Genomic DNA, 25,472 nt, shown 5'->3' with positions numbered 1-25,472 from the left:
GAAGTCTTCCCAGGTCATCATCTGTCCCGCATTCATTGCGCGGGCACTTATCCACCAGGCTCTAGAAGGTCCTGATAGGTAGTGGGTGGCGAACAGTACTTTTTCTGCGGCTTCAACTCCCGCAACTTCAAGGTTGTTCTCCATGGTCTGGAGCCAGTCATCAGCATCTAGGGGCTCTTCAGTCTTGTTGAATATCAGTGGGTTGGTGTTCTGAAAGTTCTTCAGCTTCGATCCCGGGTGATCGTGGTTTCCATGGCCTTGATTGTTCTGAGCTATCTGTTGCAGTGCAGCAATGTTGGCTTGGCGTTCAGCTCTTTCGGCTTCTCGATCTGCCATCATCGTCTGCAGCAGTTGCATCATGGCATCCTGGGTGGCGCTGCGGGTTGGTGGGGCCATCTGAACATTGTGGTAGATGATAAGATAAGAGGGAAATTTCTATGGTTTGTTTTGTTAAAGTTTAAAAGTTCATAAATTGAAAACTTGAGTAGTGTTGTGGGGGTAAAAACCAACAACACTTTTTCATTCATACCAAGCATCACACATTACAAAGCTAACACACCGTTGGTTTGAAGAACCATTCATTCGTTCTACGATACAAGGGGATCTTGATACAACTCACACATACGAAAGTGCTTTAAAAGATACTACTCTTCAGGTGGGGGGATTCTTCATCTTCACGGGTAATGTGCTTGGCGAAAGGTGAGGGCGTTGTCCAACTCCTTGCGGGTCTTGTACAACATATAGTCGAGGTAGGCAACATAGTGGTTCATCTCCGGGTGCGAGGGCATGATTATTGGTCTTCCCATGGGGTCATGTCCTGGGTAGTAAATGAAGTGGGTAGTCTTGAGTTTGTTCACATTCTGTCCGCACAGACGGGCAATTGCCTCCTGCATGGCTTTGGCTATTCCATCCTTCCAAGTGTTTCCCGTTACAGAAAACCAGATGGTTTCCCATGTTGGGGTTCCAAGCTTTCCTCTCAGATCTGCAGTAACTTCCCACCGAGGTTGTCCTCCTGATGGATTGTTGAGGGGTATTCCGAAGAACTCGGGATACGGGCGTCCTAAATAATCAACCAATTGTTTCAAATCCTTCTCGAACATGAGGTTTCCTCCGTGGCCAAGATGATAAGACTTGCAGGTGTACTCCATCTGTGAAGAATTATGATGAGTAAGTTAGAGAAGTGTGTCAAAATTTTATGTAGCAGTATAAGAAGAATAGAGCATAACTTTCTTATTTTGAAGAAGATCTCAAGGATAAGAGGGAGAATAAGTTTTCATAAATAATCACTTCATTTGTTTTGAAACTAAAATTTTCAGACGTCCATTCTAACTAGGGTCTTCTAAGGTCAACAATGGCTCTGATACCAACTTGTCAACACCCGGATTTTTAAGTCCAGATGCCTATTATGCCATTCCTCGCAATCCCAGGAATATTGTTTTTGCGAGACATAATAGATTGATATCACAACACATCATTCATTACATACCATAATCGTCTTACAAATAAAGGATCACATGATCTAGTCTTATTACAATAATAGAAGTTCTATTGATCCATTACATAACACATAGCGGAAGCGAAATAGCGTAGTAGTAGTCCATCTATTCCACAGGCAACTGTTGACGTCAGGAGTGATCCTAGTTGTCGTAGACGTCCTGCTGTCCTTCTTCCGGGTTCTGGTACTCCTCTTCATAGTCTGGCCATTTGAATAGCCAGGGACACAGCCATGAGTACTTTAAAGTACTCGCAAACTAATACTAAGGTAAATACCATTACTATAGTAAGGGGTTCTAAGCTCTAGTTTCATTTGCAGAAAGCCAGTTTTATTTTATAAGCACTTTTAATATTCAAAACTTCTTCATTTGCTAAACTCAAGTGGGAACATTAGTGTCATTCCCACAACTCAGTTGTGATTCAGAGTCAAAATCACCTTTCAATTCAAATCACAAGTCACCATTCATATTTTTAGAAAAGTTCTGATGACGGAACAGTATGGCCTTTCCAACTGTCCATGACTGCGGACGCGGCTATTCGAATAGGTTAAACTCTGCAGAGGTTGTACACTTGTGCCACAACAATTGCAATAGTTCGTCAGGGGTAACTGGCCCTGATTTATCGTACGCAGTACGCGAACTACCAATCCTAACCTTTCATTTACATACTCTAGTATAGGCACCTCTCCCCATGAGCTTGGCCTCCCGGTGAAAACAAACCGTCAACCCGGGAACTGCACAGGGCTTGTGTAGTACATTCACCTCATTTCACGTCATTTCACTTTCAATGGAGGCAGCCTCGGCATAACCCCTATGACGCTTGTTCAGAGGGAACCCATACTAAAATACATAAGTTTCCAGCTAAGCCTTACCCAGATTCAGGTATTGTGGGGGTACTTGTAAAATTGGAATGATATCGCATCCGAACCCAACCATCAGTGTTTTTGGTAAAATTCACCAAGTCATTCACCAGTCATATTCACCTTCAAAATCTCTCAATAGAATGACTCATCATTCCAAGGTTTTCAAGATCATTTCATTTCACAAGTTCCCAGCTAGAGTAGTCACTTTTAATATTGAGCACTAGCAACTAGTTATGAGAGGTGCTAAATATCTTGGAGCTTGCTAGGCTATGTGTGATGCTCTTGTACTACTCTACAACTAAACCAAGTGAATCATAAATCAAAAAGTAACTTTGATAAACAAAATTCAATAAATCTTGTAAAGTAAAAACTTGGGATAGGTTCATAAAGTAAAATGTAATGGTGCCTTGCTCTTGTAGAGCTTTGCACTTTGCAAGAATATAAACTTGCAACCAAAATAGTTTGCATTAGTCTAGCTTGCATTGGTAATAGCTTGCCTTGATTGGTGATGTGATCAAAGTTCTCTTGCTCTTCCTCTTGGTAGAAAACCTCTTCCTCTTGATAGTCTCCGGTACTAGCGTCTATAAACGAATACGAGGATACAATCACCAAACAACACTTAAGTAGTCTTAATTAGCCTTATTGGCTCACATAAATGATCTAGCATCACTACTTAACATTTATTCACAAATTATGCTAGGGTTTCCTTATTGAATATTAGGAGAATAATTTCCTCTCATTGAAAATTGGAATTAGGGTTTCTCTTTGGTTTGGAGAAATAACTTACTCTCATTGAATCTTATTAAGATTTAATCTTCTCAAATAACCAGGGAGGATCACATGTTGACTAAGGTCAACACTTCACACTTATTATTTGAGAAAAGTGATTTAAATGAGATTCATCATCTCATGTGATTTAAATAACCATTGCAATTTAAATACTATATTGATTTAAATTCCACAAGTGAGCAAATATGAACCTAAGCAAAAGAGGTCATCACATTACCTCACAACACTTGAGAAAATGATTTAAATGAGGTGCTACACCTCATAGATTTAAATTTCTAACAATTTGATATAGTTTAAATGGGCTAGTATTGACTACATAGCCAATATTTTGCTTCTAGCCCATGATCATGTACAGAACCTATATCATATTTTTACATAGTAAATTAGACTTGGTGAAATGTGAATTATAGCAATTGGATTCACTTCAAAATTCAAATTGCTTGATTTTTAAGATTTATTTGAATACTGAAAAGTATCTGTTTTGTTATTTTTGCTCTTCAAAATCTACACAAGTTATGGGGTTGAATCCAGTGGGGTTTGCTAGATAAATTCATAAGCTTTCTGGAACATTTTTATTTGCTAGATTTGGACTCGTAGATTTGAAACTATTCAATTTTTAGCACAGACCAGTATGCAAAATTAAAGGAAAAAAGATAAAACGGAATTTAAATTCAAATGGGGGCGGGAGCGGAGTTGGGCCGGCCCAGCTGCGGCCTGGGCCACGCATGCATGGCGCATGCACGTCGGGTGCAGGCGGACCACGCGGCGCGTCGGATCGGGATCCGACGGCGCTGGGCCGTCGTCTTCCTCCCGACGCAGCTAGCTTGCGGGGGCGATTTCTCTCACCTCGGAGCTCGGATTGAGGCGTTGTTAGGTGCGTTGGAAAGGTCTTTTCAAGGGCTAAAACTTTGGTGTAGGGCTCGGTGGCTATGGTGATGAAAATCTGGGCGGTTTTTGAGGGATGTCGCCGGCGAGCTTTTGCTCCGGTGAGCTGCGAGGAGGGCGAGAGGGAGGCGCTAGGAGGAGGAAAGGGATGCTGCTGGGTGTTGTGAGGCTGTCCAAGGCGAGGGGCGGGGTTTATATAGGCTTCATAGAAGGAGGAGGACAAGTGGTGGCATGGTGAGGTCTACATCAATGGCATGGGCTTGGCATGGTCCTCTTTGCATCACTTTCTTGGTCTATGAGTGCTGCAAGCTTGGTTGAGGTGGGATGATGGTATTTGACATAGGGTGCAAGGTGGGAGAGGGCTAGAGGTGTGCACCATTGATTAAAGTGAAAAGCATATGTGGTACATGCAATGAGTGGCAATCATGAGCATGGTGATCATGGCCAAGGTGGTGTCATATCATGATGTGCTTTTCAGAGTACCATGGTGTACTAACAAGGAGTACAAGGGAGAGAGGGGAAAAGTGAAAAGTGATGAATAAAGTGAATTGTACCCCATTTTCACTTTATGTGTACTTCTCATCTCCAAAGCAATGACCTCCCTTGTGTGTAATTTTGGACAAATGGCTGCATGGTTGTGTTCTAAATGATGTTGGGCAACAATGTGTGGCATTGGTTTGAAATTTGGAGAGGTTTTGTGAAAATTCAAATAGTGGAGGGAATCTAGAATTTGTTTCAAGGTGGCATCTTGACTTGAATAATTAGAGCAATGGTCAAAGCTTTGGTCAAAGTGGTCAACACGAAAAATGTTCATCTTGATGAGGTCTTGGATGAGGTGCAAAGAGTTGCTAGGGTTTGGTTTAAGAATCTCTTAATAGAAGAGCTCAAAGTGGGTAAGATATTAAAAAGGTCAAAAGTGACCATGATCACATGTAATTGAATTTTGATTTTTCTTTGATTTGATTTGTGTTTCTTGGATGCAAAAGTGTTTGTTATTGATATCTAAGTGTTTGATACGTCCAAAACGTATCTACTTTCCCGAACACTTTTGCTATTGTTTTGCCTCTAATTTGTGTATTTTGGATGCAACTAACACGGACTAACGCTGTTTTCAGCAGAACTGCTCTGGTGTCTCGTTTTTGTGCAGAAATCCAACTTTCGGGAAAATCCTCGGAATTTATGCAGAAGGCCCTATTTTCCCAGAGAACTAACGGAGCCAGAAGGACAAACCAGGTGGAGGCCCGAGGGCCCCACACCATAGGGCGGCGCGGCCCAGGGGGGCCCGCACGGCCCTGTGGTGTGGCCCCTCGGCCGGCCTCCGACGCCCTCCTTCGGACTATTTATCGGCCTCGACCTAAAAACATCTAAAAAGAAGTCGAAGTCGCCAGAAACCCTCCAGAACGCCGCCACATCGCGAAACTCCGTCGCGGGAGCCAGAAGTCTCCGTTCTGGCACTCCGCCGGGATGGGGAATTGGAGGAGATCATCGCCATCATCACCACCGACGCCTCTCCATCAACCAGCCATGTTTCCCCCATCCATGTGTGAGTAATTCCCCCGCTGTAGGCCGAAGGGGATGGTAGGGATTGGATGAGATTGGTCATGTAATAGCATAAGATTGTTAGGGCATAGTGCCTAGTGTCCGTAATTGGTACTTTGATGATATTGTTGCAACTTGTTATGCTTAATGCTTGTCACTAGGGCCCGAGTGCCATGATCTCAGATCTGAACATGTTATTGCTTCATCAAGATATTCATTGTTTATGGTCTTACCTATAAGTTGTATACACATGTCGCTGTCCGGAACCGATGGCCCCGAAGTGACAGAAATCGGGACAACCGGAGGGAATGGTAGCGATGTGAGGATCCCATGTGTTCACGGAGTGTTAATGCTTTGCTCCGGTACTCTATTAAAAGGAGTACCTTAATATCCAGTAGTTTCCCTTGAGGCCCGGCTGCCACCGGCTGGTAGGACAAAAGATATTGTGCAAGTTTCTCATTGCGAGCACGCACGACTATATATGGAACACATGCCTATTGATTGCTTTGTACTTGGACACCGTTTTATTATTATCTGCAAATGCCCTGCTATGATTGTTACATGAGTTTCTCTCATCCATGCAATGCCCGTCATCCGTCCCCGTGCCTACAGTATTTTTAATCCTGCTGTTTACTAAAATCACTACTGCTGTCTCTGTTACTCTGCTGCTGTTATTTCACTACTGCTACTGCTATAAAACTGTTACTACTGATAAACTCTTGCGAGCAAGTCTGTTTCCAGGTGCAGCTGAATTGACAACTCCGCTGTTAAGGCTTCCAAGTGTTCTTTGTCTCCCTTGTGTCGAATCAATAAATTGGGTTTTACTTCCTCGAAGACTGTTGCGATCCCCTATACTTGTGGGTCATCAAGACTATTTTCTGGTGCCGTTGCCGGGGAGCATAGCTTTATTTGGAAGTTCACTTGGATTAATATTGTTCGCTGCAAATTCTCCATCATGGGTAAACCTCGCGATACTAAGATCGCCATATTACCATCCACTACAAGAAAAGGTACAATTCTGAATACCTCTGCTGCTCTTGATTCACCATCTGTGATTGATAAACTTGTTTCACCTCCGCATGCTTCACATGCGGGTACTTCTGCTGAATCTGAAAACTCTCATAATATTGATAATATTTCTGCTGTGCTTGATGATAGTGGTTCATTGGGATCTTTTCTAGATGCTACAATTGCTAGGTCTAGACAAATTGAAAATACTGAAACTCCTAATGCTACTACACCTGTTAATTCACCTGAACTTGATTATTTTAGTGATGATCCTGATGAAGATTATGTGGAGCTTAATGATGATTTTATTGAAAAATGCAATGCTACTACTGATGCAAGAAAAATTAAAAAGTTGCTTGCAGGAACATGCTGTTAGATATAAAGCGTCTCATGATCCTAAGTTTGCCACATCTCCTATAAACATTAAGGATAAAGATTATGATTTTTCTCTTGATCTATCTCATATAGCTATTGTTGAGAAAACACCCTTTTGTGGTACTGAAAAAGAAAGTGCTGTTGAACACATGACTGAGTTATCTACTCTAAGTAGCTTGTTTTCTGATGATGTCAAGATGCGTACTTACTTTGTTGCTAAAATCTTTCCATTCTCATTAAAGGATGACGCTAAAACTTGGTATAATAATTTGCCACCTAATTCTATTAGAAGTCCAAAAGAATTGCTTGATGTTTTCTTCCGCAAATACTTTCCTGCTAGCGCTCAACATATTGCTTTGCAGAGGATTTATAATTTTGACCAGGGAGATGAAGAGAAATTGCCTGAGGCTTGGGCGAGATTTTGCTCTCTTATTAGAGCTCGGCCTGATCATGATTTGGAAAAGCATGATTTACTTGATATATTTTATAGTGGACTAACCATTGAGTCTAGGGCATACCTTGATAGTTGTGCTGGTTGTGTTTTCAGGAAAAGAACTCCGGATGACGCTGAAGAATTATTGGCTAAAATAAGCCGGAATCATGATGATTGGACTACGCCTAAACCAACTCCGACGCCAATATTGAAGAAGAGGGGTTTAATTAAATTGAATGATGAAGATATGAGGGAAGCCAAGAAGTCTCTCAAGGAGAAAGGTATTAAATCTGAAGATGTGAAGAATCTGCCTCCTATAGAAGATGTATGTGAGATAATTCCCCCTTCATCCATGATTGAGGTAAACTCCCTTCAACGATTTACTAGGGAAGATATTCCGTATTCTAAACCTCCTGCACAATGCTTAGATGAGTTTGATAATTATATTGTTAAGCAAGAAAATTTTAATATGAGAGTAGAGAATCATTTAATGGAAAATTCTCGAGCTATTAGTGAATTGCATGATATTGTAGAGAGAACCTCCAATGATGTTAAGATGCTTGTTAAACATTTTCATATGATTCAAACTCAAATTGATCAACTCACTAAAGTGCAAAATGACTTGTTGGGGAATAATTCTAAAGAGAAACATGCTTATGAAGTAACAACTAGAGGTGGTGTCTCTACCCAGGATCCTCTATATCCTGAAGGGCATCCCAAAAGAATTGAACAAGATTCTCAACGCATTGAACCTAGTGCTCCTTCTAAGAAGAAAAAGAAGAAGAAACATAAAAATGTTGTAGAATCCTCTGAACCTGTTAATGATCCTAATAGTATTTCTATTTCTGATGCTGAAACTGAAAGTGGTAATGAACATGATAATGATAATGATAAGAATGATGCTCCTGATAAAGAAGAGGTTGAAGAAGAACCTGAAAAGCATGCTAAAAATAAAAAGTACACTAAAGAAGATTTTATTGCTGAGAAACATGGTAATGAAAGAGAACCTTGGGTGCAAAAGCAAATGCCTTTTCCTGCTAAGAAACTAAAATCAAAGGAAGAAGAACACTATAATAAATTTTGCGATTGGATGAAACCTTTATTCTTGCAAATCCCTTTGACTGATGCTATTAAATTGCCTCCTTATTCAAAGTATATGAAAGATATTGTTACTAACAAAAGAAAAATCCCCAATGAGGAAATTTCCACTATGCTTGCTAATTACTCCTTCAATGGCAAAGTTCCAAAGAAGTTGGGCGACCCAGGTATACCTACTATTCCTTGTTCTATTAAGAATAATTATGTTAAAACTGCTCTATGTGACTTGGGAGCCGGTGTTAGTGTTATGCCTTTTTCTCTTTATAAGAGACTTTACTTGGATAAGTTGATACCTACTGATATATCTTTGCAAATGGCTGATAAATCTACTGCTATTCCTGTTGGTATATGTGAGAATGTTCCTGTTCAAGTTACTACTAACTGCTTGATATTAACTGATTTTGTTGTGTTGGAAATGCCTGAAGATGATAATATGTCTATTATTCTTGGGAGACCTTTTCTTAACACCGCAGGGGCTGTTATTGATTGCAATAAAGGAAAGGTTACTTTCAATGTTGATGATAGGGAGCATACCGTTTATTTTCCCAAGAGGATTGAGAAAGCATGTGGAGTTAATACTATTTCTAATGTGAGAACTATCAAAGTGGGAACTATTGATTGTCCTATATATGAGCCTAAAGAAGAATATCAAACTCTTGTGATTGGATCCATATCAATACAATTCAAGGTAACATGATTGATTTGAGGTTTATTTCTTCTTATGCTATGTAAAATTTATTTGGTGGCAAGACTTGATCAACCTTGTTAACGAATACCTTTTATATGCATAGAGGAGGTAAACAACATCTCTTTCTTCCTCCATTTGCTCTAGTTGCTGTAGCATTTTTAATTTGCAAAGTTCCTTAGTTATTTGGAGATTTCAAAAAATTTCCTGGCCAGTAATAATAAACTAAATACCCAGAAATGTGCATTTTTCAAAGTTTTCAAAAATTCACAAAAATTATACCGTTGGTCCTATTTTTCGACGAGGCACCTGGGAGCACCAGAGGATGACCTGTGGGGCACCAGAGGGCGCCAAACCACAGGCCGGCGCGGCCAAGGAGGTGGTCGCGCCACCATGTGGTGTGGGCCCCTCTTTGCCCCACTTTGTCATCTCTTTCTCCCAGCACCTTCTCTCTCCCGAAAAAACTCGTACCAAGTTCCTCTCTCTCGCGTTTTTGCTCCAGAGCTTCAGATTTCTCGATCTCTTTGCTCAGCCCAGATTTCCTGCTGAAATTTGGCACATTTGCTCCTTGGTATGTGACTCCTCCACCCATCCAAGTAGAAATTTGTTTGGTTGAGTAAATCTTGAATATTTTGCTGCTGTAGGTAACATGTTTAGTGAGCTTGCATGCTTGTTCTAAGTGGTAGAAACTAGTTTTGATGCATGATTAGTACTCTAGCAAGTCCCTATGGTAGTTTCCCTTGATTATATGTCACCAAACCAAATTTTATATCACTTGTTAAAAATTTCAGAGAAGCTATGAAGAAGTTCAACTTTGGAGAGTTGTTCAAGAAAGGGACAACCAGCACCGGGAGGCCTTCTAGGGCCGCCACCCGGATTAGGCGATCATACAATGAGGACATCATCGCGCCTAGCTTCGCGCCCGAAGAGGACAACGGGGCTCCTAATGCTTCGTCTTTTCCATGCTATGATTTTCTAAGGAATGCAGGGATATTGGAGGATTTCTTCACCCTTGTCAACAGGGCAGGGTTAACCACCTATGTGGGAGATGAAAGGGAGCAATACTACATGCTCACCAAAATCTTCGTCGAGAGTTTCAAGTTCGACAACAAACAATATGAGCCGACGGTTGCATTCAAGATCTATGGTAATCCTGTTACTATGAAATTGGAGGATTTTTGTCGTGCATTGGATATTGTCCCTGTAGGTACAGCAAGTAGGATTGATGACAACCCACGGGACTTGTTGGAGCTCTATCGAGGGATTACCGATGATGATTGTCGCACCATTCAGCGTGGCAAGATAAGAAACATTCAACTCCCCGCCATTAAGTATTTTGCATACTACATTGCTACTAGCATTCTTGGTAGGGAGAACACTAGCAACATTTCTAGCTACCATCTTGCTTTCTTGAATATTGCACTTACTGGTCAGACATCTTATCACCTTGGTGCTCTTATTGCTCGCCGCCTGACTAACAGGGGGCCTATTTTTGGAGGAACTATCGCACTGCGCGTTTTAACATATCTAAGTCTTCCTATTGATCCTAATGATGTGCCATTGGCCCCTAGGAGACTCGATATTACTGCTATGAAGAGTCATCATTTTGTTACTACTGATTCTACTTTAGATAATATGGTTTATAGAATGTTGTTTTCTGACGGGGATGAGAAGGAAATTCCTCTTCCCCAACCAGGTTTGTTCAGTATTGACAGGCAATCATGGTCGTGCACGAAGGAGGAAGTGGATGAACATTTGAAGATAAAAGACTTCCACCAGCAACATGACTCCGAGGACGCCGGGGCCTCCTACGACCACACCGTCACGTATCCGGGTGCTTCTTCCAGCACATACCCGGAATACGACCCATCTTCGTCATACTACGGAGACACTACCTCATGGGATCGATGGGATTGAACTCCACTTAGGCCAAAAGCCTAAGCTTGGGGGGAGGTATACCGGCATCACTCATTCTTTGCATATTATGGTTGCTGGATACTTGTACATACTTGTTTTGTTCGTTTGAGTGGTTTTCTAATGAGAGGAAGATGATATTTGGGGAAGTGCTGCCTGAAAACAGATTCTGGAATGTTACCGTAAAAATTCTCAAAAATAGCCAGAGCGTCATTTTGAGCTGCCAATTTTTGTGCAGGTTCCCCAGGTTGTTATCTAACTTTCATTAGTTGAACACTTTTCGAGCTGAGCAACGTAAGATTTTTGTAAAAATCGATTTCTGTACTGCTGTCAGGTTTTGGCAGATTTCTGCCATCTCGCTTTTCTGTGTTTCTTCTAGTTTGCTATTTCTTGTTTTTGTTTTATTTCCTTCCCAAAACACAAAAAGACCAAAAATATTTCTGTTGTTTCTCTTCACCATTTGTTTGCTTTGGTTTCTTGCATTTGTTTCGCTTTATTTGCTATTGCTAGTTTGCTACAAGAAAACTCAAAAAGATTTTACTTTGTTTATTTGTTTCCTCTTATTCTTATTTGCAATTTGAAAACACCAAAAATATTTGCTGTTCTTCTTTGGTTTGTAAAGTTCTTTATGAGTTCAATGGTCTTCGGTGGCTGGAGCGTGGTTTTCATTTTATATTATCCAAGCTGCACAAGTGAGAAGGCAATAATGACGATCTACGACAATTGGATTGTGGTGAGAGGCTGGTATGAACTCTATTTGTTTTCATTTTTGTACATATACTCATTCATGTGAGCATGCTTAGTTGGTTCATGTGAGGTATATGTTATTTGAGAAAGTCTAGTAGTTTATGGTCTCTCATGTTTAGCTCCAATTTATTAATATGAGTAGCATGTCATGGATGTTTGCTTGCATTGTTTTATTCATAAGTAAGTATGGCATTGTGGTATCCTCCTCTGAATAATTCATTTATATCGACTTGGCACATGCTCACGCATGCATATGACTGAACAAAAAGTCAATTAAGCCTCGATGATCTATATTGCTTCAGAGTTCTTGTATCACTTTTATGCCTCCGTTAATTTATTTTGCCGCAAGCATGATTATGACAGTTACTGCTCTCTTGATTTGTCGCTCCCTAGTCTATTGCTAGCATTCACTTGTACTGAGCGGGAACGCTGCTCGTGCTTCCAAACACATGAAAACCAAGTTATTCCAGAGTGTCCACCATAAATACCTATGCATGGCATTTCAAACCATTCCAAGTAAATTCTCATGCGCTACCTTTAAAACCTTCAAAATGCTTCTCAATTTGTGTTTATGTTTCATAGCTCATGAGGAAGTATGTGGTGTTTAGCTTTCAACCTTGTCATTTACTTTTGACGGACTCTCATATGGACTAGTGGCACATCCGCTTATCCAATAATTTTGCAAAAAGAGCTGGCAATGGGATTCCCAGTCCCGAATTAATTAACTTAATTAGACACTCCTCCATGGTTTGTGATTGATGGACGGCACCTGAAGGATTCGGTTAGCCATGGCTTGTGTAAGCAAAGGTTGGGGGGAGTGTCATCATCATAATAAAAATAAAATAAAAAAGGCACTCCTTCATGGTATGAGATTGTTGGCAGGCACCCGAGGATTCGGTTAGCCATGGTTTGTGTAAGAAAGGTTGGAAGGAGTGCCAAATAAATATGCAATAATACATGGGAGCCGCTCTTGAAAGTCCGGTTGGCGAGGTAGTTGGTGTACCCATTACCATTCGTTGACAACAACAAACACCTCTCAAAATAATTTTACTCCTGATTTCAAAAATGAAAAGCTCTAGCGCATGTTAATCCCTGCTTCCCTCTGCGAAGGGTCAATCTTTTACTTTTATGTTGTGTCTCCATTATTTCTTTGAGCACTATCTTGAGAGCACAACTGTCATTCTTAGTATAATATGCTTGTCTCAAAATATGATTGATTGTGGTATAACTTTGATGCATTTATCTTTTGACAATCACTACTTCTAGTTTTTCTATGAACTCCAGAGGTGCCCGGGCATTTATGTTTTGCCAATCAAATACAGGCAAGCGAGATACCACTTTATCATACTCTCTTATGAACATTGCAATCCTGCTTATATACATGATTCATGATGCTTATTATTAATTGTTGGTACCTCTCCATGATTGACATAGCTGTTAGATGATCTTATTTGCATGTATCTCATTATGAATTGCTTAAGTATTAGCCATAGCATGAGAATATATACATCATATGAGCAAATGTGTTCGTGAAAGTTCTTTTATCGCTCAGTTGTTAACTGAATTGCTTGAGGACAAGCAATAAGCTAAGCTTGGGGGGGTTGATACGTCCAAAACGTATCTACTTTCCCGAACACTTTTGCTATTGTTTTGCCTCTAATTTGTGTATTTTGGATGCAACTAACACGGACTAACGCTGTTTTCAGCAGAACTGCTCTGGTGTCTCGTTTTTGTGCAGAAATCCAACTTTCGGGAAAATCCTCGGAATTTATGCAGAAGGCCCTATTTTCCCAGAGAACTAACGGAGCCAGAAGGACAAACCAGGTGGAGGCCCGAGGGCCCCACACCATAGGGCGGCGCGGCCCAGGGGGGCCCGCACGGCCCTGTGGTGTGGCCCCTCGGCCGGCCTCCGACGCCCTCCTTCGGACTATTTATCGGCCTCGACCTAAAAACGTCTAAAAAGAAGTCGAAGTCGCCAGAAACCCTCCAGAACGCCGCCACATCGCGAAACTCCGTCGCGGGAGCCAGAAGTCTCCGTTCTGGCACTCCGCCGGGATGGGGAATTGGAGGAGATCATCGCCATCATCACCACCGACGCCTCTCCATCAACCAGCCATGTTTCCCCCATCCATGTGTGAGTAATTCCCCCGCTGTAGGCCGAAGGGGATGGTAGGGATTGGATGAGATTGGTCATGTAATAGCATAAGATTGTTAGGGCATAGTGCCTAGTGTCCGTAATTGGTACTTTGATGATATTGTTGCAACTTGTTATGCTTAATGCTTGTCACTAGGGCCCGAGTGCCATGATCTCAGATCTGAACATGTTATTGCTTCATCAAGATATTCATTGTTTATGGTCTTACCTATAAGTTGTATACACATGTCGCTGTCCGGAACCGATGGCCCCGAAGTGACAGAAATCGGGACAACCGGAGGGAATGGTAGCGATGTGAGGATCCCATGTGTTCACGGAGTGTTGATGCTTTGCTCCGGTACTCTATTAAAAGGAGTACCTTAATATCCAGTAGTTTCCCTTGAGGCCCGGCTGCCACCGGCTGGTAGGACAAAAGATGTTGTGCAAGTTTCTCATTGCGAGCACGCACGACTATATATGGAACACATGCCTATTGATTGCTTTGTACTTGGACACCGTTTTATTATTATCTGCAAATGCCCTGCTATGATTGTTACATGAGTTTCTCTCATCCATGCAACACCCGTCATCCGTCCCCGTGCCGACAGTATTTTTAATCCTGCTGTTTACTAAAATCACTACTGCTGTCTCTGTTACTCTGCTGCTGTTATTTCACTACTGCTACTGCTATAAAACTGTTACTACTGATAAACTCTTGCGAGCAAGTCTGTTTCCAGGTGCAGCTGAATTGACAACTCCGCTGTTAAGGCTTCCAAGTGTTCTTTGTCTCCCCTTGTGTCGAATCAATAAATTGGGTTTTACTTCCCTCGAAGACTGTTGCGATCCCCTATACTTGTGGGTCATCAGTGTTTCACAAGCAAAGGCACAAGCTAAGGTGGCCTTGGTTAAAGATTTGCATATTTGACTAAAAACGTATGTGAGTGAAAATGGGATTTTCTCCCTATTTGATTTCTCTCTTTTGATTTGATTTTTCTTGACTCCAAAGTGATTCTTATTAGTTTAGGAACATTTCCAAACCATTGAAACCATTCCAAAAGGTCTAGCTCAAAGATTTGCAAAAATGGCCATAACACCTAAGAGGTGATGTGTCAATTTTTCTTAATCTTGTAAATTGTTCCCCTTGCTTTACTTGGGCATGGGTTAGGGTCAACTTAGGGTTAGATTAGGTTTAGAGATGTTTTCATACTATTTGGGCAAGGTTTAAAGGCATAGAACAAGAATTGGGTATTATGGCTATGTGGCACATATGCCTCTATGCATATGCTGTATTTGATTTTTAATTTGACTTGACTTGACCCAATTGGTGTTGTTGAGTGTTGAAATGGTATAGAGAAGCAATCCAACCATTCACAACATATCTTAGGGTCAAGATTCTTAAATTCACAAATTTGCTATTTTACTCTCATATGCCTCTATGGCATTTTTAGTTTCTTTCTATTTTCTTTTGTTTCACTTTGGATTTGGTTTGATAAGTACTAGGTAAGGTGTATGAAGGTTTTCCAAACCTCTAAACAAAGTAGAAGAGCTTAGGGTAAAGATTTATAAATATAGCCATAGGCACATATGCCTTTTTTCTTATTTAATTTGCTTTTATTTTAGTTTAACTTGGGTGGTGAAAAGAGAGGTGAGGTTTAGGGTTTAAGATTATTTCAAAAATACTATAACAAGCAATCATGGCAATAACACAAGAATTAAGCAAGATCACTATGTATCAAACTTAATTGAATAAAAGTTTTTGTTGGTTCCAAAATTTGGAAATAGGGAAATTCATTTGTTTTGTTTTGAAATTTTTGGGATGTTAAATCAGCGAGAAAGTCCGATCGTCGTCCTCATCGCATCGTCTTCCGCGCGCTGTAAAAACCTGCCGTTAGTAAGTCTTCGCCGGACGCGTAGCTTCCACGCGACGAGTTAATGTCGTCGCCTCGGTTTCACGCGCGTCGCCCTTTATTTATCGCGGAACTACCGCGTCTGGCCGCATTCACCACGCCGTCTCCCTATTCTCACCACCTCTCTCCCCCAGTCTCACGAGCAAACAATGGCGAACTTCAGCGACGGCGCGGCGAACAACGGCTTCGGCCATCGCTCTCTCCGCCAGTGGGAGGGGAGGCTACTGCATGCGGCGGGCTAACCCACGCCGCCGGACTTCCGCGCGCCCGAAGGCTGGTGCCTGAGCGCGGGCGGTGTCCCGATCACGCCGCCGCTAGTCGGTCGCGCCGCGATGGAGTCGGAGATCGATGCGGTGCTCGTCACCCTCAGTGACGAGCAGCGCGCAGAGGAACGCTTCTTCCCGGACAACTACGACTCCTGGACGGAGTTCTTCCGGGAAAGGTACGAGCCATAACTCGCCGCGTACGACAGCCCTCCTCCTCCTCCCGCGCGAAACAATGCCGCTGGCCGCCGCCGTTGGTGGAGCGGCCCTGGCCGCACCCTCGAGAAGATGCTCGCGCACATCGAGGGTGTCAACTCCCTGTTCTGGGGATGCCACCGCCGGTGGCGCCTACCGTGTCACGCCACGACGGATGGAGACGTCCTCTTCGTCGTCTAGGTCGAGGTCAGCGTCGAGGTCCGGCGGGTCGGCTCCTCCACCTGCATCCCGACCGTTGTCAACAAGGAGCCGGCCTCTCCACCGCCAACCAGAGGGCGCAGCAGCGGCGCCCTCGTCATCCGCGACCAGGGGGGCACCGCTCGTCGTCTCCCTCACGCGGACGCAAGAGGAAGACCTCAAAGAAGGAGGACGAAGCGGCCGTCGCCGCATCCCAGCTTGCCGAAGAGGAGGCCAAGCGTGCCGAGGACGCCGCAGTGGCGGAGGCGATCGCCAGGTCGCTGAACGACCTCGTCCCCGCCGACAACGCCCTTCCCATTGACGCCGCGCTCGACTGGTCTAGGCTGGACTGGGAGCGGCAGGAGGCAAAGCAGCAGAGGCGCCTGCTGGATTTGGCTGCCATGTGGCGCCGCGCCATCCGGGCCACACCGACCGCCGCACCGACCGCACCCGTCGCGCCTATGCCGCTCATCAAGCTCAAGGAGAGCAGCGACAACAACCTCTATCGGCCGACGCCGCCACGCGGTGACCCTGGCCAGGGTTCAAGCCATTGGTACGAGGCGCGGCCGCTAGAGGACGCCGGCAACTCCAGCGACGAGGACGATGGCGGCGACTACACGGCCTTCTACCGCTATTTCGGCATGTAGATCACCGTTTTTAAATTTTAGTTTTTGTTTCTGTGTGGTCGAATTCAAATATATTACGAATTCGGCCTATATACGTACGAACTCGCCTATATATGTTAAATATCTCTAAATTTCGCCTTGTTTGAACGAATTTCGTCTGAATTCGCAGGCATTTGTCCAAAATTTTCATCCATCTTGGGCTCGCCGCTGGGAAAATGGACCTCTCCAGGCGCTAAATAGCATCGGATTTTGGCCTGGGGAGCCCAACGGCTGGAGATGCTCTAAACATCCATGCTAATGTTATCAAGAATACACCATTGCAAGAGTAGCTTACCCGAGCATCACTCTCCATGTAACGTTTCAGAACTGCCCTTTGGAAAATCCAGTAATTGATTTTTCCAATGCCCCAATCCTTCGTGGGCACAATGCACACTATGAAGGCCCTGAGCCAATGTGTGGCCTAAGAAAATGGTGACATCCCATTCAGTAACAGATGATAAATGAATAACGTTATACTGTTGGTATAGTAGGTAACCAAAGCAACTTTTAGACTATCGTACTATTTATTTTAATTACATTATGGTGGCTGGATTAGCATTTGGATTTAACGTCGAAGGTGCATAACAATTCCACTGCTCACAGATCATCACAGAGTGAGCTCACAATGCCACGTGCCAACAGAAGAATAGTTCACATCAGATTTGATGATCTAATGCACATATACTGCAAGATACTGCAAGGTTCGATCCAGTTTGTTAACGGTTCACATAGGAAATATTGCATTTGCACGTAACATCAATGGTTAAACAATATGATATTCAGATTACAAGATGCATGTCTTGCATTGTAGAAGAGGATAATTAATCCAAAGTACTCTCTACCTATGTATAATTTGAAAAATAAAAATAAAATGGAAACCTAGATGTAATTTAGCATGCTGCTTCTCAAAAGTACCAGACACCAAAATTTAGTCTAGGAGATGCAACCTGATAGCTCGGTTTGGTCTTATACATCCACACGAAAGATAATATTGCATGAAAATGAGGTAGGTTTCAACTATAACTCCACCCTTTAATTCCACCATGTTTCAAAAATGTTGCTACGAACTTCCCCCATATGTTACTGTTTGAAACAGAATTAAGCTTTCAGTAGTAAGAAACTAACCTCTGAACCTCCAGGGTCATAATTGCTCTAACCTTCAAGACTCCAGGGTAACAAAAACCAAACAAAATATTAAAAAAAATCAGCAATTCTCAACGAGAACCTAGGAGCTACAGATCATCTAAACTTCTTTGCCGTGTTCTTCGTCCTCCGCAGAGTTCAAGCATGAGGCCAAGGTAAGAGTATGTAACTATAAAAAGAAGGTATAAGAATATGGAATGGAATGAAAGCAAGTCGCTTAATCACACACAAACACTATTTTTTCTTGGAATTGTAAGCTAAGAAAAAGTATGTAATCTTATCAGAACTGGACCAGACATAATACACAAGCACACATAGCACTGAACTACCTCCCCTAATTTATTCGGAAGATCAAAATCTTGTGTGGAGGTAAAGTAGTGTCCCGAACTATTATCACCTACCAGTGATAGAAGATCATCCACTACACTGACCACATTGTCATGCCCGCAACAGAAACACATCAACACAAATCCATTGAATGAACAATCAGCCTCCTCCCAAGTTGATCATATTATTAAATTTTAAGGCTATCCTGGCTGAATGTAAGTAGTAGTACTGCACATAGTTAAAATGAGAAAGTAAAACTAATGATATCCGAATACATGTCATTTTAAAATTTGCAACAAAGTAGGAAACAACCAGTGCCCCTATACATGATAAACACAAGTAGGAAAATACTGTATCTAGCTTTTCAGATAGCCCATAGCCTCAAACCCAATTCCTAATTTTGTCAAGAAACTAACATGGCAGAGCAAATTGCTCCATATCTAAAATTGCATCAACGACCAATGCATACACGGGGCTAGCAGTAGCGAGGTCGGAGCTGGCCGTTTATCACCAATTCGTAATCATGTTTATTTCCTTCCAAAGCCATTGCAAACAAAAATATAAATAAATGGTCTCTAAAAGAGACCATGTAATGTGAATCCGAAGGCACTAAAGGTGTCGTTTCAATATTATCTCCATTCTCAAGTTATAAATCAAACTATGTTGTGAAGGGTATTTTTGTATTATTTTTGGGTGATTTTACATGTGTATACAAACCAGAAGCCAAAACACGACCTTTCAAATTTATAATGCAACGAAGTTGCAAAACCTAAGATCTAGCATACTCCATGTGTGATGCAATATCGCACAAATTATGAGTGTGGCTGATATATCATTAATAAATCAACTTCCTGTATTATGTCAGCAGCGTATGACTCGATGGAACTGATAGGCGATAGCTGAGACAATACATGCAACCATGATGGATCAGCGAGCTTGATCAGGCCTGACTTCTTGTATAAGAAATGGACGGCATGTAGGTGATGGCAAATGTAGGAGATTGTGCATCTGCAGCTCCACTAAGGTGATCCACTTAAATTTTCATGTTCCTCTAAGCTCAATAAAACCAAGGAATGCATAGCCAATCTTTCCATAGGCTGTAACAACAGTACACAAAATAGTTTCTCTTGAACCGGCAAAAGCAGAAGCTACAATACAATTAGCGACGCAGACGAAACCACCCACAAATCGTACAAAATAAATACTACTGAATATCAGGAACAGAAAAGCTGAAAGGTGTTGAAAATGGATCATTTCTTCCACATACACATCTTATCCGCCTCTTCATCCTAAAACAGACACATAAAGTCTACTACTCCATCTGGTTCAAAATAGTTGCCAAAAAACGGATATATCTACACACTAAAACATGTCTAGATACATCTATTTTTGGGGAATTATTTAGAACTGGAGGGAGTATTGTTTTCCAAATGACAGATACTGATCCAACAATGCATAGCAACAGGTTGAGGTAATGGATGCCAAAGCCTCGAGGTTCACACATAAATGGAAGAAAAATGAAGTTGGAGACAGCGCATCTATGCAGCATAATCATCAACCTAAATTATCAGACAAGTATGGTGGGTTGGATAGTGTTGGATGTTGAAGCTAAGGAGGCTCATATTAGTTTAGAACAAGTTTTACCAAAGAAGAAATCAAATTCTATTAGATGCTCTGGAGCTCAACCAAGAATAGCCACCTCAAAAGCAAACACGACATTGTCAGTTTTATTGTTTTGAAGAGAATAACCTTACAAAAGGAAGCATTTTTCTACTGGAACATTAGAATATCAATCAAAAGGGACTGACCTGGCTGTCATTGCCTGTTTGATGAAGTGGATTTCATTCTGGGCTTTGAAACAGCTTTGAAATAGGCGATGATTCTGACAATACGTGTCTACAATTTGATGTAATCCAAGCTTCCGATGCAATGCCCTTTCCGCAGTAATCTTCCTTTTGGCAATATTCTCATGAGTACAACGGAACTGAAGCAGAATAATATAAAGAGCTACAAAGAAAACTCTTTGTTACTTGGTATCCATTTGAAATTTGATAAGGTTCTACCCAAGCCCTGTGCAGTTCCCGGGTTGGCGGTTTGCTCTCATCGGGAGGCCAAGCTCATGGGGAGAGGTGCCTATGCTAGGGTATGTAAATGAAAGGTTAGGATTGGTAGTTCGCGTACTGCGTACGATAAATCAGGGCCAGTTACCCCTGACGAACTATTGCAATTGTTGTGGCACAAGTGTACAACTTCTGCAGAGTTTAACCTATTCGAATAGCCGCGTCTGCGGTCAGGGACAGTTGGAAAGGCCATACTGTTCCATCATCGGAACTTTTCTAAAACTATGAATGGTGACTTGTGGCTTGAATGGAAAGGTGACTTTGACTTTAAATCACAACTGAGTTGTGGGAATGCCACTAATGTTCCCACTTGAGTTAAGCAAATTAAGAGACTTTGATTATTAAAGTGCTTATGAAATAAAACTGGCTTTTTGCAAATGAAACTAGAGATTAGAATCCCCTTACTATAGTTGATAGTACTTACCTTAGTGTTAGTTTGCGAGTACTTTAAAGTACTCATGGCTGTGTCCCTCGCTATTCAAATGGCCAGACTATGAAGAGGAGTATCAGAACCCGGAAGAAGGACAGCAGGACGTCTACGACAACTAGGATCACTCCTGACGTCAACAGTTGCCTGTGGAACAGATGGACCACAACCGCTACTTCGCTTCCGTTATGTATTTTGTAATTGATCAATAGATCAACTATTATTGTAATGAGACTGGATCATGTGATCCCTTTTTATTTGTAAGACTATTATGTGTTGTAATGAATGATGTGTTGTGATATCAATCTATTATATCGCGCAAAAACAATATTCATGGGATTGCGATGAATGGCATAATAGGCATCTGGACTTAAAAATCCGGGTGTTGACAAGTTGGTATCAGAGCCATTGTTGACCTTAGGAGACCCTACTTAGAATGGACGTCTGACAAACTTAGTTTCAAAACTAAAGAAGTGAATATCTATGAAAACTTATTCTCACTCTTATCCTTGAGATCTTCTTCAAAATAAGAAATTCCCGCTCTACTTTTTCTTGAAAATTCTACATAAAAGTTTGCACACTTGATCACATCTCTAACTTACTCATCCAAATTGCTCACAGATGGAGTACACCTGCAAGTCCTATCAGCTTGGCCACGGAGGAAACCTCATGTTCGAGAAGGATCTGAAACAACTGGTTGAATATCTAGGACGCATGTATCCCGAGATCTTCGGAATACCCCTCAACAATCCATCGGGAGGACAACCTCGGTGGGAAGTTACTGCAGATCTGAGAGGAAGACCTGGAGCCCCAATTTGGGAAACCATCTGGTTTTCTGTAACGGGAAACACTTGGAAGGATGGAATAGCTAGAGCCATGCAAGAAGCAATTGCCCGTCTGTGCGGACAGAATATGAACAAGCTCAGGAATACTCGCTTCATCTACTACCCAAGACATGATCCCATGGGAAGACCAATAACAATGCCCCCACACCCGGAGATGAACCACTATGTTGCCTACCTCGACTTCATGCTGTACAAGACCCGCAAGGAGTTGGACAACGCCCTCGCCTTTCGCCAAGCACATTACCCGTGAAGACGAAGAATCCACCCTGAAGAGTAGTATCGTTCAATCACTATCGTAGGTGTGAGTTTGTATCAGGATCCCCTTGTATCGTAGAACGAATGAATGGTTCTTCAAACCAACGGTGTGTTAGTTTTGTAATGTGTGATGCTTGGTATGAATGAAAAAGTGTTGTTGGTTTTTACCCCCTCAACACTACTCAAGTTTTCAAGTTATGAACTTTTTAAAATTTAACAAAACAAACCCTAGAAATTTCCCTCTTATCTTATCATCTACCTCAATGTTCAGATGGCCCCACCAACCCGCAGCACCAACCAGGACGCAATGATGCAGATGCTCTAGATGATGATGGCAGACCGAGAAGCTGAGAGAGCTGAAAGGCAAGCCAATATTGTCGCACTGCAGCAGATCGCTCAGAACAACCAAGGCCATGGAAATCATGATCACCCTGGATCAAAGCTGATGAACTTTCAGAACACCAACCCACCCATGTTCAGCAAGACCGAAGAGCCCCTCGATGCAGATGACTGGCTCCAGACAATGGAGAACAACCTCGAAGTTGCGGGAGTTGAAGCCGCAGAAAACGTACTATTTGCCACCCACTACCTGTCAGGACCTGCAAGACCCTGGTGGACAAGTGCCCGTGCAATGAATGCGGGACAAATGATGACCTGGGAAGACTTCAAGCTGAAGTTTAGCAAATACCATGTGCCCCAAGGACTGATCAAGAAGATGAGAGACGAGTTCCGCGAACTCAAGCAAGGAAGGATGTCCGTGGTGGAATACCGCGACGGTTTTCTCACTCTGTCAAGGTACGCCCCGGACGAGACCGACACCAATGAGAAGAGGAAGGAAAGATTTATGAATGGACTGCATGATGAGATGCAGACTGTGTTAGTGAACATTCCGTTCGCTGACCTCGAAACCCTTGTGGACTCAGCCATACAGATGGAAGGAAAGCTGCATCAGGCCAATGAGAACCGCAAGCGCATGATGATGAACCAGAGTGGACCCCACCATACCCAGAAGTACCGCAACAACTCCTCTGGAGGATTCACCCCAAGACACAACAAGCCAACTACTCAGACTTATCGCCCCAACTACACCAACAACAACGGAGGACCCCCAAAGCCCGGAGGCCACAACAACCACCACAACAGCAACAACCAGAATGGGAACAACAACAACACCAACACCGCCCCAAGGATTGGGAGCAATGCTACCCCCATCACCCCAAAGGACAAGGCAACAATCACCTGTTATGAATGTGGCACTGTGGGCCACTACTCAAATGAATGCCCCAAGAAGCTTGCCAAGACTGCCCCCAATACTGCTGCACCTGCCCAGCAACAACGCCGCTTCGCCGGCAGAAGGAACCAGAACAACCACAACGGCCGTCTCTACCACATGAGTGCCACAGAAGCTCAGGAAGCACCTCAGGCCATGCGAAGTATGTTTTCCTGTTAATTCAATTGCTCAATCTCTCTTAGGAACCTAACTTTTCTTAAAATCTCGGGACAAGATTTGTTTAAGGGGGAAGGGTTTATAACATCCCAAAAATTTCAAAACAAAGAAAATAAATTTCCCTTTTTCCAAATTTTGGAACCAACAAAAACTTTTATTACCTAGGGCGCTATGCATGGTGCTCCTACCTAATACTTGTGTTATTGCCATGATTGTTTGTTTATTACTTGAACATGTTTCCAAAACCCTACACCATAAACTTCTCAAAACCAAATAGGATCAAATATGAAGAAACTAAAATAGAATAAAAAGACATAGGTGGGCTTATAACCCTAGTATGCAAATCTTGACCAATACCCTTCTTACTTTTCTAAACAGTGGTGAACTATTGTTAGACCTCACTAAAACCCTAAACCTCACCCCTCTCTCACCATCCATTTATAAACAAAATAAAAAAGAAATGAAATTAAATAAGAAAAGGGCTTATGTGCCTATGGCTATTTTTGGTAAAACTCTTACCTAGGCTTTTCTACCTTTTTTAGATGTTTTGCAAACATCAACAAACCTAACCTAGTACTTACCAACCAAATCAAGTGAGAAACCAAAAATCAAATAAACATATGCATAGAGGCATATGTGGCACGTAGCCATATTACCAAATTTTGACCTATGCCCTTCTACTTTGCCCAAATGGTTTGAAACCATCTCTAAACCCCATCTAACCCTAAATGGACCCTATACCATACCTAAGTGATGCAAATAAAAGGAAAATAAGAAATTAAGAAAAATGCAATTCATCACATACATGTGTTTATGGCCATTTTTGCAAATCTTTGAACTAGGCCTTTTGGAATTGTTTCAATGGTTTGGAAATGTTCCTAAACTAATAAGAATCACTTTTGATTCAAGAGAAAACCAAGTCAATTAAAGAGAAAGAGAAGAAATGGAGAAATAACCATTTTCACTCACATACACTTGGGCCAACTTTGCAAATCCTCAACCAAGGCCACCATTGCTTGTGCCATTGCTTGTGAAACCTTGATATATCAAAAACAAACACTTGTGCATCAAAGAAACACAAATCAAATCAAAGGAAATTGCAAATCCCATTCACATAAGATAATGGCCAAATTGCACTTTTATATCATCATACTCACTTTGCACCCCTGGTTTGGAAGATTCTTAAACCAAAACCCCTCACTTCTTTCCACCTCATCCAAGAACATATCAAGGTAAACACTTTTGGTGTTGACCATCATAGTTGACTCTGCCTAGTTTGACAAATACAAAGGTGACAAATTGCAACCTTGAGACAAAGTGTAGATCATACCCATTTTGGCATTTTGCAAACCAGCACCATTTTGACCACCGCCACCACCATTCTACTCCATTCAATATTCAAATCAACTCCACCAAAAAGATTTGAAAATTCAAATATTTTATTCTTGCGGCCATTTGGTCGAGCACCTTGTGTGCAATAATCTGGAATTGGAATACATGCTAAAACTCATTGGATCTTGGGCTAAACCAAGGACCATTTGTGATCATCACAACCCTGGCACCTCCTCTGCATCAGACCATGCCCTTTTTCACTGATAAAAGTAAAGCCATGATCAAAGTTTCCCCATGCCGAGCCCTCATGGCATCCCCATGCCACTCTCCTTTCTTGTCAATTCTGTCGTGCACCACCATGTCAGCCACCTCCCTCTCTCCCTCC

General features: G+C 42.2%; 1 long non-coding RNA gene across 1 annotated transcript in view; it reads right to left on the bottom strand.

Moving 5' to 3' along the window:
- LOC127326022 (uncharacterized) overlaps nt 1-18,441 on the bottom strand; it is a 32,840-nt gene extending 14,399 nt beyond the window's left edge. Inside the window, exons 1-2 of the long non-coding RNA XR_011751075.1 lie at nt 18,317-18,441; nt 17,487-17,612 (exon numbers count right to left, since the gene is read on the bottom strand). This is a non-coding gene — a long non-coding RNA (uncharacterized lncRNA). The remainder of the gene's footprint in view (nt 1-17,486; nt 17,613-18,316) is intronic.
- Nucleotides 18,442-25,472: the final 7,031 nt, after the last annotated feature.

Source organism: Lolium perenne, chromosome 1 (genome assembly GCF_019359855.2).
Source record: "Lolium perenne isolate Kyuss_39 chromosome 1, Kyuss_2.0, whole genome shotgun sequence".
Taxonomy (NCBI): Eukaryota; Viridiplantae; Streptophyta; class Magnoliopsida; order Poales; family Poaceae; genus Lolium; species Lolium perenne.
The sequence above is the reverse complement of the archived record's forward strand: the minus strand, read 5'-3'. Positions and strand labels throughout refer to the sequence as shown.